Below are 15,435 nucleotides of genomic sequence, written 5' to 3'. Positions count from 1 at the left end.
TGGAAATCACACCAGTTATAAGAACAGAGACAATTGCATACAAAGAATTGCTAACTAAATATAAAGTTGTTAATTAAGTGAAAGGGTAAAGAGGGAACGGTAAGGTGTCAGTGAGGTAGCAAATACAGGAAGAAGTTACCTTGCCTAGGGCAAGAAGGAAAGGCAAGAGATTGGAATTATTAAAACTTAGAAGATTGAAGAAAGGGCACCACTCCCCTGGTGCTGGTGTCTCTGACCTCAGAGGAAGGACTCTATAAAACTGGGACCCACATCTCTGGAAGGAGATTCTACGCAGCCATGCTGGTGCCTCTGTGGAATGTATGATACAGCTGGTCCTGCCAATGTTGGATAAACTGCAAACTGGATTCACATGCTGCCATGGGAAGGCACTGGCAGTGCAGAGTTGAAGAAGCATTAAGGAGGGCACTAGCAGGGACAGGGATCAGATGGGAAGGCCATAAAAAGTTGATGGGCACTGACAGAAACAGGAAATCAATCAGCCTTCCATTCTCCATCTAGCATCCCCTATTAGCAGAGCCTAGCAAAGAACCACCTGGTGAAGCCGAATTGCGGTTTGCAGAGTTCCAGCACCAGCCTCATTAAGCAGCTGGATATGAAGCTAAGAGACAATAGCTTAATAATTGGCTTGCAACTTTTAGAACAATATTATCTTTCCAACTTTTTTCCTTAATTTTGAGGAAATTTCACAAAATCAGAAAACAAGAACAGCAAAATCCCAGTACTCTTAATACAGTTTCACCCCATTTTGAATAGACCAGATCATAGAATATTTGCTTTGTATAAAACTATTATTGGACTCTGTTCCATTTACACCTTCTTTTTTTTTTTTTTTTTGTTAATTTCCACTACTTATCTGTCAGTTTGTCACGCTTTGATGGCTTGTGTGTTGCTGAAATGCTGGAAGTTATGTCACAGGTATTTCAAACAACAGCAGGGTCACCTGTGGTCTCAGCGGAGCTTCCAGACTAAGACAGACTAGGAAAAAAAGTCTGGCAATCTACCTCAGAAGATTAGTCAATGACTCAAAACAGAACATTGGATCGCCAATAGAACATTGTCTGACTCACTTGTTTTGGAAACATCATCAGGAAGGGTGGATCTTTGGAGAAGGACATCATGTTTGGTGGGGCAGAGGGCTGTAAGAGTAAGGGAGAGGAGACACTTGTTGAGATTGATTGGCACAATAGCCACAACAATGGACTCGAATTTGTTGCAGCACTGGGCAATGTTTTGTTCTGTCGTACATGAGGTTGCCAAGAGTTGGAGTAGACTTGATGGCAGCTATCATCATGATCATCACTAATTTATCTGTAACCTCATTCAAAAATATTTATTTAATATTTAAAGTGTGTTAGCAATTGTTCTAGATGATTAAAATACACCAGGAAACAAAACAGACAACATCCTTGCCCTCATAAAATATGATTCTTTACAGAAGTATGATATATATCAACACTCAGAAATAATCAATTGCAAATATTTACTGAAGAATAGATCAGGTAAAAACTGAGGTACTTTTATTGGCAATTATGGCAATAGGCCCCCTCCTGTCTGTCACTTTGTCATATTGTGTGGGCCTGCATGTTGCTGTGATGCTGGAAGCTATGCCACTGGTATTCAGATACTACCAGGATCACCTATGGCGGACAGGTTTCAGCTGAGCTTCCAGACTAAGACAGACTAGGAAGAATGGCCTGGCAGCCTACTTCTGAAAAGAATTAGCCAGTAAAAACATTATGAATAGCAGCAGAACATTGTCTGATACAGTGCCAGAAGATGAGCCCCGCAGGTTGCAAGACACTCGAAAGATGACAGGGGAAGAGCGGCCTCTTCAAATAAGAGTCAACCTTTATGACATGGATACAGTCAAGCTTTCAGGACCTTCATTTGCTGATGTGGCATGACTCAAAATGGGAAGAAACAGCTGCAAACATCCTTTAATAGTTGGAACGTGGAATGTAGGAAGCATGAACCCAGGAAAATTGGAAATTGTCAAAAAATGAAATGGAATGCATAAACATCGATATCCTAGGCATTAGTTAGCTGAAATAGACTGGTATTGACCATTTTGAATTGGACAATCGTATAGTCTACTATGCCAGGAATGACAACTTGAAGAGGAATGGCATTGCATTCATTTTCAAAAAGAACATTTCAAGATCTATCCTGAAGTACAGTGCTGTCAGTTACAGAATAATATCCATACACCTACAAGGAAGACAGTTAATACGACTATTATTCAAATTTATGCACCAAACACTAAGGCCAAAGGTGAAGAAATTGAAGACTTTTACCAACTTCTGTAGTCTGAAATTGATTGAACATGCAGTCAAGAGGCATTGATAATTACTGGTGATTCGAATGTGAAAGTTGGAAACAAAGATGAAGGGGTAGGCAGAAAATATGGCCTTGGTGATAGAAATGATTCCAGAGATAGCATGATAGAATTTTGCAAGACCAACGACTTCTTCATTGCACATACCTTTTTTCAACAATGTAAATGGTGACTATACCCATGGACCTCACCAGATGGAATACAGAGAAATCAAATCTACTACATCTGTGGAAAAAGACAATGGAAAAGTTCAATAATATTGGTCAGAACAAGGTGAGGGGCTGGCTGTGGAACAGACCATCAATTGCTCATATAAAAGTTCAAGTTGAAACTGAAGAAAATTAGAACTAGTCCACGAGATCCAAAGTACGACCTTGAGTATATCCCACCTGAATTTAGAGATCATCTTAAGAATAGATTTGACACATTGAGCACTAATGACCGAAGACCAGACAAGTTGTGGAATAACATCAAGGATATCATACATGAAGAAAGCAAGAGGTCATTAAAAAGACAGGACCGAAAGAAAAGACCAAAATGCGTGTCAGAAGAGGCTCTGAAATGTGCTCTTGAACATCAAGCAGCTAAAGCAAAAGGACGAAATGATGAAGTAAAAGGAATGAACAGAAGAGTTCAAAGGGCAGCTCCAGAAGACAAAGTAAAGCATTATAATGACATGTGCAAAGAGCTGGAGACAGAAAACCAAAAGGGAAGAACATGCTCGGCGTTTCTCAAGCTGAAAGAACTGAAGAAAAAATTCAAGCCTCAAATTGCGATAATGAAGGGTCGCATGGGAAAAACATCGAATGATTCAGGAAGCATCAAAAGATGATGGAAAGAATACACAGAGTCTTTATACCAAAAAGAATTGGTCGACGTTCAACCATTTCAAGAGGTAGCAGATGACCAGGAACCGATGGTACTGAAGGAAGGAGTTCAAGCTGCACTGAAGGCATTGGCGAAAAAAAAGGCTCCAGGAATGGACAGAATGTCAATTGAGATGTTTCAACAAACAGATGCAGTGCTGGAGGTGCTCACTCGTCTATGCCAAGAAATATGGAAGACAGCTTCCCGACAAATGACTGGAAAAGATCCATATTTATGCCTATTCCCTAGAAAGGTGATCCAACCCAATGTGGAAATTATTGAATAATGTCATTAATATCGCATGCAAGCAAAATTTTGCTGAAGGTCATTCAAAAACAGCAGCAGCACTTTATCGACAGGGAACTGACAAACTCAGCCTGGATTCAGAAGAGGGCGTGAAAGCGGGGATATCATTGCTGATGTCAGATGGACCCTGGCTGAAAGCAGAGAACACCAGAAAGCTGTTTACGTGTGTTTTATTGACTACGCAAACACATTCACACATTCAACTGTGTGGATCATAGCAAATTATGTATAACATGGTGAAGAATGGGAATTCCAGAACACTTAATTGTGCTCATGAGGAACCTTTACATAGATCAAGAGGCAGTCATTCAAACAGAACAAGACACACTGCATGGTTTAAAGTCAGGAATAGTGTGTGTCAGGGTTGTATCCTTTCACCATACCTATTCAATCTGTATGCTGAGCAAATAATCTGAGAAGCTGGACTATATGAAGAAGAACAGGGCATCAGGATTGGTGGAAGACTCATTAACAACCTGTGTTATGCAGATAACACAGCCTTGCTTGCTGAAAGTGAAGAGGACTTGAAGCACTTCCTGATGAAGATTAAAGACCACAGCCTTCAGTATAGATTGTACCTCCACGTAAAGAAAACAAAAATCCTCACAACTGGACCAATAAGCACATCATGATAAAAAGAAAAGATTGAAGTTGTCAAGGATTTCATTTTACTTGGATCCACAATCAACAGCCATGGAAGCAGCAGTCAAGAAATCAAAAGACGCATTGCATTGGACAAATCTGCTGCCAAAGAGTTCTTAAAATGTTCAAAGTAAAGGTGTCACCTTGAAGACTAAGGTGTGCCTGACCCAAGCCATGGTATTTTCAATTGCATCATATGCATGTGAGTGCTGGATAATGAATAAGGAAAACAGAAGAACTGATGCCTTTGAATTGTGGTGTTGGTGAAGAATATTGAATATACCATGGACTGCCAAAAGAATGAACAAATCTGTCTTGGAAGATGCTCAACCAGAATGCCCCTTAGAAGCAAGGATGACAAGACTACATCTCACACACTTTGGACATGTTGTCAGGAGAGATCAGTCCCTTGAGAAGGTCATCATGCTTAGTAAAGTAGAGGGTCAATGAAAAAGAGGAAGACTCTCAGTGAGGTGGATTGACAGTGACTGCAACAATGGGCTCAATCATAATAACGATTGTGGGCATGGTGCAAGACCTGGCAGTGTTTCGTTCTGTTGTACACAGGGGGGCTATGAGTTGGAATCAACTTGATGGCACCTAACAACAACGACAATATGGCAATGAGCTCATCTAGAAGCCTGCTAAGATTTTGGAAACTTATGTAGTGTGGTGCAGTGGATTAGTTTTACATGGCCTTCCTAGCCATGGTCTTTTAACTTCCAGAAAACAATTGGCTGGGACTATGCAAATAAGGAAACCCTCGTGGCACAGTGGTTAAGTGCAACTGCTGATAACCAAAAGGTCTGCAGTTCAAATCCACCAGGTGCTTCTTGGAAACTCTATGGGGCAGTTCTACCCTGTCCTATAGGGTTGCTATGAGTTGCAATTGACTCAATGGCCATGGGCTAGTTGGTTTGTATGCAAATAAGGTGTGTAAAACCCTTGCAGGAATTGGACAGTTTACTATGGCTATGCAAATAAGGTGACTGTTACCTACCAAGGGGTTTGGTCAATTTTGCCATCCTGCTTAAGCTTAAAAGACCTAATACCACAGAGGTTCAGGGGAACTTCACTATCATCAAGAAGAGTTTGGAGTAGATTATGTGCTTTAGACCAAGGATCCAGAGTCACTGAGTTGAGAACATCCCAGACTCAGAAGGAAGGGAGAACACTGAAGACAGCAAGAGATAACAGCGGTGAGCCTGCCTGACCCATGGAGCCTGAGCTGAGCACCTTCTGTCAGGAGGCTTGCTGGCAGAGCTAAAAGAGCTGTAACATTTCCTGTGCAGGGTAGAGGCCTGAGTGTGCCCTGTGTCAGGGTTGCCTAGGAGGATCCTGTGCAGTGGTCTTCCTACAGCAGGACAGAGCCAGATGACTCTGGGCAGGAGGCTTGCCAGTGGAGCTAAAAGAGCTTTGTAATGCTTGTGCAGGGCAAGAGAGGCCTGAGTGTACTCCATGCAGGGGTTGCACACCACCCCCCAGGCAGTCGGGGCCCAGGTAGCACGGCGACAAGAGGCCTCCTCAGGCCTGGGTAGTGTGGCAGAAGCCGGTAGCAAAGGCTTAAAAGGCCCAGTGGCAGAGGCTCAGGAGATCCTGTGCAGGGGTCTTCCAGGCAGCAGTGAGGCCCAGCAAGGCTCAGGAGCAAAGCAGAAGCCTCAGAAGCTGCTATGCAGGCCACCAAGCAATGTGGTTGTAGCCAGAAGCAACAGTGATGTGGATACAGCATCTGGATGAACCATGACATGCCTGCCTAATGATGTTAAGAATGGACGTGGGTAATTTGGGGAAGGGTAACCAGTTCTCCTTTGGTGATCTATTATTATTATTTAATGTTTCCTTTTTATAAATAATAATAGTGGCTTTCACTTTGCCAAAACTGTGTAAGTGTCTTATGTGCCCTGCACTATCATAGATGAACATAACACCCATGGAATGGTTGATGCCAGTGGGTGTATTTTTCTCATTCCTAGCAGCCTAATGGCTGGCTGGAAGTTAGAGGCACAGCCTACCTTCATGTGCAATGCAGACAGAAAGACAGACATGTGCATACATACAGACACATCCATTTTTCCTGCCGCTCTGGGATGTATTTCCCCCAACCATTCCCTGCATCCCTAAATAGAGTTGGAGATGTATTGCTTGTGATACAAGGTCCCAGGAGTACTCCTCTGAAAACATATCACACCCAAGGGCCCCGCCTAGAAATGCATGGACTATTCCTCTTTTAGTGTCTACTGCCCCCCAAAATGGTAAGGATAATTTAGTGTGAAGGAGGGAAATGCAAGGTAGATTTTTTAATAATGTTTGACTAACATGCTCCCTTTAAAAAATGTTTACATATGTATATTTCTACCATATAGTGATTATCTATAACCTGAAATTCAGTTTCTAAGCCATTTCAGTATCATGACTGTAACTTTATCCCAATTAAACCAATTACTCTGATTTATGCTTAGATCACATAGTGATTTCTAGAGCCATCAGAGTCATATTAAATTTACCCTCCACTTTTATTTTTACAGATTTTCATAGACATCTATACCAGACTTGAATTGTTGACCCTCCTCCCCTCCAAAAAAGAAAACCAATCCTCCTTTCTCATTGATCAAGAAAAAACAAATACACAGGTGTTTTATCACAGTTTCAGCATTTTCAGAGGAGGTATGATCTTCAAGGTAGGTTCTTCAAAACAGGTTTGCTGTCATCATAAATACTATTCAAACTTAAACACAAATCTTTACCAGGGACTAGCCCAGAGTTTTATATAAGTTTTCCTGTTAAAGTTTTCTAATCATATTGCTTTATTTTTAATAATAAATGAAGAAAGTCTCTTTTATCTCTAAGCAATTTCTCTGTTTAACTGCCTGTTGTATATTGAATTGTATCCCCTCAAGCTGTATGAATTCTTAAGCCCTGTTTTCCTAATATGACCCTGTTTAGAAACAAGGGTTTCTTTTGTTGTGTCAATGAGGTCATGCCAGAGTCAGGTGGGTCCTAAACCTAATCACTTCTGAGAAGTGTCTGTAAACAGATACAGAGACACACACACAAGGGTGAGACATGCCAAAGAACTCCAAGTAAAGCCGGGGAACTTCCAGAGCTACTGACAGGGAAGAACCTTCCGCTAGAGCTGATGCCCTGATATGGACTTCTAGCCTTCAAAAGGACAATAACTTCCTGTTTGTTAATGCCACCCACTTGTGGTAGTTTTGTTATGGCAGCGTTAGGTAACTAAGACATTGTCCTCATACTCAAGTTTTTGCTTTTACCTAAAGTCACTCTCTCACCGCTCTAGGTCTCCAGGCACATAAAAAAAAAAAACCCACTGCCATCGAGTCAATTCCGACTTACAGAGAACCCTATAGGGCAGAATAGAACTCCCCCATAGAGTTTCCAAGGGGTGCCTGATGGATTCAAACTGCCAACCTTTGGGTTAGCAGATGTAGCCCTTAACCATTACGCTACCAGGGTTTCCTCTCTGCATACAGGCAGGTCAAAATTGTTTTCTTAATTTCTTCCTCCTGTCGCTAAGACAGAGGGCTGAAATGTCACCCTGCGGTCTAATGTAGCGGGTGACTGAAAAGCACCCATCCTCTTATATTCCTTAACCATGCTTCCCTAGAAGCTGGGTCTAGGCTTTTCTTTCTAAAACACACAACTGAACGTATCATCTAATTTCCTTTATGATTAGATAAAATCTTCTTAGTCTGTGAGTAATGACACTTCACAACCTAGCTCGAGCCAATGGTTATCTCCACATATCTTATGGATGCCCATCCAGAGGCACGAAAGGCCAAACTTTGCTCAATTCCCTTTGTATGGCATTTTCATATTAATACTGGTTACAGATTTAAAGTGTAATCAGAAAAAAGTATAATCAAATTGAGTACATCTCCGTGTCTCAGGGCACTGTCCATGTCAAGAGCTATGCAGCCATCTTACGTCTACTTTCCTTTAATTCTTCCTTTATTAATAATACATATATGCACAATAACATATATGACGTCTAAGGAGTACTAAAGCAAATGCCTACGGTCCGGCTTAAGAAAGAACATCCTCACATTTAAAAGACCCTACTGTTCTCTCTCCATCCCCTTGGTGTAACAGCCCTTGATTCCGCAAATGTAACCTCTATTGTGAACTGTATAGTACCCATTTCCTTGATTATCACCAACGTATGGATACCTGAACAATATTGTTTAATTTTACATGCTTATACTTTATATAAAATCAATCTGTGTGTATCCTGGAAAAGAAAAAAAAAAGAGGTACATCTCCACCTGACAGGCAGTGCCCATTGGAGTGATGAAGGTCACAAATTTTCTTGTAGAAAATTCTTTTCCAAGACATCATTGCTAACTGAGAGCTTCACAAGTCCTGCCAGATTCTTTCCTTTTGGGCATCAGTGACTTTGCTTCCTCTAAACCAGCTGCCAGCCATAGCCCATTAAATGCAAACAACTTTAAAATAACATTTCTCCCCTGACACATGGCAACAAAAGCTGGGTTTCTGAGAGACGCTTGCAGTCTTAGTTTGGGCTCTACCTTTGAACCATTTTAAACTTTTACAAAGTGAAAGAGCATTGGTTAGCTATTGTCTTTTTAAAGTATTTGACCTGATGTTGGTTTATCTATCAAACTAGGGCTGGGTAGGTAAGTCTTTACATTATAATACTAATAAGAAAAGAAACGCTTCCTGCAAGAAATCTGGTCAAATGTAATGATTTGTTTTAGAGTCACAAGGGTAGACTGCCTGTTCTAGGAGTAGCTGGAAAGTGGGAAGCAGAGGAACTTGAAAGAAAAACAGTAGGCAATATTATTAAAAATAAAATCCTTTTGTAGCCTGTCATCTCAATGTTATGAAACCCAGTAGCATATTTTTTCTCCCTTTCAAATGAATTTTGTTTTTAATAAGTTTGGCTGAAAGTACAAATGCCTTTGGCGAGGTCAACTTGAACTTGTGGCTTTTCTTAGCCATTGGGGTCTACACCTCAGAGAGTTTTCTGTTTTTACTGGAAGTTTAAATTTTGTTGACTGAACTGGCCGTTTCTTTGTGAGAGCACTTGAGTCCTTTAATGTTTTCTTTTTTGGTCTCTTTTGCTGTTTAAAAGAATGACTTAAGGATAAATTTGGTGCCTTGGATAGATAAATAAATCTGACAAAATTATAAATGACTCAGTTAGCTGGAGCAGGAAGGGGAAAATAATAGCGAATTAATTTAAAAAAGAAAACACACCCCTCGGTAGAGTACATGAAAATTTAACAAAGACAAAAGCCACTTGGAAAAAAGTTTAATATTTTAGGAAAGGAGGCAGTCAATTCTTCCTGGTGCTAAAAAAAAAAAACAACCCTAAAATGTCACGGTAATATTTCTATACCTCACATATAATAGTTAGCTTTGTAATTTATGGAAATGTCCCAAGATTTTTTTTAAATATAATTAATATATGTTAGCATAATAATCTAAGTAATTCTTATATTTTTGTTAGAAGTTTATTATAAAGAAATTATCAAACATTTTTATGATTTTAAAAAGAATGAGTCATAGAGACCATAACTTGACTGTGAAAAAATACCTGATGCTACAAATTCAGACTGGCTGAGAAAGTCAAGCCTTGACTGTGTGAAATATGAATTGTTGTCTGATGCATAACCAGGGCTCCTCGTCTGATGCAAGTAGCACATGGGCACTCAAGGAGTAGATGTGTATTCCCATTATTGGCCAAGAGAAAGTTATATAAGGCATATATTTTTCATGTCTCCTTTCAGGCCTCCTATTCTGGGTCAAAGAAAGTCTTCTGAAAAACTGAAATACTCCACTTTCATTTCAATCATAATTGTTCCTCAGGAGGATTCAATTTTTTTAAACTATCATGAAGCTTGGAGGTTCAGGTTATAGAACATTTACTACAGGTCAGTAATAAAAAAAAAAAAAAAAAAAAACCAGGTCAGTGATAGTAACCACAATATTGTTAAGTGCCATCCAGTCAGTTCCAACTCAAAACAAACCTATGTACAACAGAATGAAATACTGCTCAGTCCTGCACCATCCTCGCAATCGTTATGCTTGAGCCCATTGTTGCAGCCACTGTGTCAAGCCATCTCATTGAGGGTCTTCCTCTTTTTTGCTGACCCTCTACTTTACCAAGCACGATGACCTTCTCCAGGGACTGATCCCCCCCTGACAACACGTCCAAGGTATGTGAGACGTAGCCTCGCCATCCTTGCCTCTAAGGAACATTCTGGCTGAACTTCTTCCAAGACAGATTTGTTCATTCTTTTGGCAGTCCATGGTGTATTCAATATTCTTCACCAATACCACAATTCAAAAGTGTCAATTCTTCTTTCGTCTTCCTTATTCATCGTCCATCTTTTTGCATTAACCACAATAGTTTGCTCCATTTCTGAACTCTGATTAAAAAGGAGATTCCTCTATACAAAATATTCACATATTATCCATTTTCAAAGAATATCTTAATAATAATATTTAAAGTAAGAGTATTTTTCTTAATGGCTCAGGAAATATTTAGCTACTTTAGAGCATGGGTAATTTTGGCAGTTTTAAAAACACATACTATATACATGGAAAAGTATTTACAATAGGACTAGATACATTATTAAAAATTTGAGTTAATTCTAAGTATTTAGATATACATAAGAATGATCTAAATTGATGCAGTTTTCTGGTCTTTAGAATGGAAATAATAATGCTTACCTCATGAGAGCTTTTGAGATAAGTTAACACAAATAAGGAGCTTAGAACAATGCCTGGTCTATGGTAGATGTTCAGAAAGCATTGATTCTTTGGCCCCTCCCACTCTTTTCCCCTTTCTGGAGAAAGAGCAGGTTATAATGGAAAGAGTATGAATTTTTTAGATGAAGGGATCAATCAGTCCGTGTTTGAATTGCATCTCTACCACCTTTAAGCTTGTAAATGTGGCCGAGTTCTTAACTTTTTAAAGGTTTAGTTCCTTCATCTGTAAAATAAAATAATGCCCACCACATAGGATGAATGTAAGGATTATACAGGATAGCAGCGCTGTTATCAATTAAATTGTGTCCCTCCACCAAATACATATTGTGTAATCCTAACCTCTGTGCCTGTGGTTATGATCCCATTTTGTAAGGGGTTGTCTTTGTTATGTTAATAAGGCAGGATTATTTTCTTTTTTTATATCTTGAGTCAGTCTCTTTTGAAATATAAAAGACATTAAACAAGCAAGGGAGAGAAGCAGAGACTAGGGAAGATAGATCCCCAGACACATGGAGATATCCAAGGAACCAGGAAGCAGAGGCTAAAGACCTAAAGATCTTTCTCTAGAGCCAACCAGGAGAGAAAGCCTTTCCCTAGAGCTGGCATCCTGAATTCAGGTTTCCAGCCTCCTAAACTGTGAGAAAATAAATTTCTGTTTGTTAAAGCCGTCTACTTGTGGTATTTCTGTTACAGCAGCACTAGATAACTGTGCTTAACATACTGCCTGGGACATAAACCAGAAAAAAAAAAAACAAAAAAAACTCATTGCCATCAAGTCAATTCCAACTAATAGTAAGCCTACAGGACAGAGTAGAACTGCCCCATAGGGTTCCCAAGGAGCAGGTGGTGGATTCAAACAGCCGACCTTTTGATTAGCAGCCTGAGCTCTTAACCACTGTGCCTGAGACATAACCACTGTGCCTGAGACATAGTAGGGGATAAATACTCTTCTCTTGTAGCTAGATCCTAAAACAAGAACAATGAGATCAAGTAAAATTAGTATCACATGCACACCCAAAAACATTGTCTGAGACCATTCACGACTATTTTTTTATTTAATTTTTTTATTTTTATAATTTTTGTTGTGCTTTAAGTGAAAGTTTACAAATCAAGTCAATCTCTCACACAAAAACTTATATACGGCTTGCTACATACAGCCTGCCCCCTCCCTCCACTCCCTCTTTTCGTGTCCATTTCACCAGCTTCTAACCCCCTCTACCCTCTCATCTCCCCTCCAGGTAGGAGATGCCAACATAGTCTCAAGTGTCCACCCAATCCAAGAAGCTCGCTCTTCACCAGCATCCCTCTCCAACCCATTGTCCAGTCCAATCCATGTCTGAAGAGTTGGCTTCGGGAATGGTTCCTGTCCTGGACCAACAGAAGGTCTGGGGGCCATGACCACCAGGGACCTTCTTGTCTCAGACCATTAAGTCTGGTTTTTTTATGAGAATTTGCGGTCTGCATCCCACTGCTCTCCTGCTCCCTCAGGGGTTCTCTGTTGAGTTCCCTGTCAGGGCAGTCATCAGGTTGTAACCGGGCACCATCTAGTTCTTTTGGTCTCAGGATGATGTAGTCTCTGGTTCATGTGGCACTTTCTGTCTCTTGGGCTCATAATCACCTTGTGTTCTTGGTGTTCTTCATTCTCCTTTGATCCAGGTGGGTCGAGACCAATTGACACATCTTAGATGGCTCCTTGCTAGCATTTAAGACCCCAGACACCACTCCTCAAAGTGGGATGCAGGATGTTTTCTTAATAGATTTTATTATGCCAATTGACTTAGATGTCCCCTGAAACCATGGTCCCCAAACCCCTGCCCCTGCTATGCTGGCCTTCGAAGCATTCAGCTTATTCAGAAAACTTCTTTGCTTTTCGTTTAGTCCAACTGTGCTGACCTCTCCTGTATTGTGTGTTGTCTTTCCCTTCCCCTATCTACTATCTAATTAGTGAATACCCCTCTCCCACCCTTCTCCCCCCCATAACCACAAAAGAATGTTTTCTTCTCAGTTTAAACTATTTCTCAAGTTCTTATAATAGTAGTCTTATACAATATTTTCCATTTGCAACTGATTCATTTCACTCAGCATAATGCCTTCCAGGTTCCTCCACGTTATGAAATGTTTCACAGATTCCTCACTGTTCTTTATCGATGCATAGTATTCCATTGTGTGAATTACCAGAATTTATTTATCCATTCATCTGTTGATGGGCACCTTGGTTGCTTCCATCTTTTTGCTATTGTCAACAGTGCTGCAATAAACATGGGTGTGCATATATCTGTTCGTGTAAAGGCTCTTATTTCTCTAGGATATATTCGGAGGAGTGGGATTGCTGGGTCATATGGTAGTTCTATTTCAAGCTTTTTAAGAAAATCCCAAATCAATTTCCAAAGCGGTTGTACCATTTTACATTCCCACCAGCAGTGTATAAGTGTTCCAATCTCTCCACATCCTCTCCGACATTTATTATTTTGTGTTTTTTGGATTAATGCCAGCCTTGTTGGAGTGAGATGAAATTTCATTGTAGTTTTGATCTGCATTTCTCTAATGGCTAATGATCATGAACTTTTCCTCCTATATCTGGTAGCTACCTGAATGTCTTCTTTAGTGAAGTGTCTATTCATATCTTTTGCCCATTTTTTAATCTGGTTATTTGTCTTTTTGTAGTTGAGTTTTTGCAGTATGATGTAGATTTTAGAGATCAGGCGCCGATCAGAAATGTCATAGCTAAAAACTTTTTCCCAGGCTGTAGGTAGTCTTCTTACTCTTTTGGTGAAGTCTTCAGATGAGCACAGGTGTTTGATTTTTAGAAGCTCCCAGTTATCTAGTTTTTCTTTTACATTCTTTATAATGTTTTATATAGTGTTTATGCCATGTATTAGGGCTCCTAATGTTGTCCTTATTTTTTCTTCCATGATCTTTTTCATTTCAGATTTTACATTTAGGTCTTTATCCATTTTGAGCTTGTTTTTGTGCATGGAGTGAGGTATGGGTCTTCTTTCATTTTTTTGCAGATGGATATCCAGTTATGCCAGCACCATTTGTTAAAAAGACTGTCGTTTCCCCCATTTAACTGTTTTCCAGCCTTTATCAAGTATCAACTGCTCATATGTGGATGGATTTACGTCTGGTTTCTCAATTCTGTTCCATTGGTCTATGTATCTGTTACTATACCAGTACCAGGCTGTTTTGACTGCTGTGGTGGCATATCCCAAATAGGTTCTAAAATCAGGTAAAGTCAGGCCTCCCACTTTGTTCTTCTTTTTCAGTAATGCCTTATTTATCCGGGGCCTCTTTCCCTTCCATATGAAGTTGGTGATTTGTTTCTCCTTCTCATTAAAGAATGTCGTTGGGATTTGGATCAGAATTGCATTAAATGTATAGATTGCTTTTGGTAGAATAGACATTTTTACAATGTTAAGTCTTCCTATCCATGAGCAAGGTATGTTCTTCCACTTATTTAAGTCTCTTTTAGTTTCTTGCAGAAGTGTACTGTAGTTTTCTTTGTATAAGTCTTTTACATCTCTGGCAAGGTTTATTCCTAAGTATTTTGTCTTCTTGGGGGCTACTGTAAATGGCATTGATTTGGTGATTTCCTCTTCGATGTTCTTTTTGTTGGTGTAGAGGAATCCAATGAATTTTTGTATGTTTATCTTGTATTCCCATACTCTGCTGAACTCTTCTATTAGTTTCAGTAGTTTTCTGAAGGATTCCATAGGGTTTTCTGTGTATAAGGTCATGTCATCTGCAAATAGAGATATTTTACTTCTTCCTTGCCAACCTGGATACCCTTTGTTTCTTTATTTAGCCTAACTGCTCTGGCTAGGACCTCCAACACAATGTTGAATAAGAGCAGTAATAAAGGGCATCCTTGTCTGGTTCCTGATCTCTACGGGAATGCTTTCAGGCTGTCTCCATTTAGGGTAATGTTGGCTGTTGGTTTTGTAAAAAGGCCCTTTATTACACTGAGGAATTTTCCTTCTATTCCTATTTTGCTGAGAGTTTTTATCATGAATGGGTGTTGAACTTTGTCAAATGCCTTTTCTGCATCAATTGATAAAATCATGTGATTCTTGTCTTTTGTTTTATTTATGTGGTGGATTACATTAGTTGTTTTTCTAATGTTGAACCATCCCTGCATACCTGGTATGAATCCCACTTGGTCATGGTGAATTATTTTTTTGATATATTGTTGAATTCTATTGGCTATAATTTTGCTGAGGATTTTTGTATCGACGTTCATGAGGGATATAGTTACATAATTTTCTTTTCTTGTGGTGTCTTTACCTGGTTTTGGTGTCAGGGATATAGTGACTTCATAGAACGAGTTTGGGAGTATTCTGTCCTTTTCTATGCTGTGAAATACCTTTAGTAGTAGTGGTGTTAACTCTTCTCTGAAAGTTGGGTAGAACTCTATAGTGAAGCCAACCGGGCCAGGGTGTTTTTTTTTGTTGTTGGGAGTTTTTTGATTACCTTTTCAACCTTTTCTTTTGTTATGGGTCTATTTAGTT

The sequence above is a fragment of the Loxodonta africana genome, chromosome 6 (assembly GCF_030014295.1).
Source record: "Loxodonta africana isolate mLoxAfr1 chromosome 6, mLoxAfr1.hap2, whole genome shotgun sequence".
Classification (NCBI taxonomy): Eukaryota; Metazoa; Chordata; class Mammalia; order Proboscidea; family Elephantidae; genus Loxodonta; species Loxodonta africana.
Note: the sequence above shows the minus strand (reverse complement) of the source record.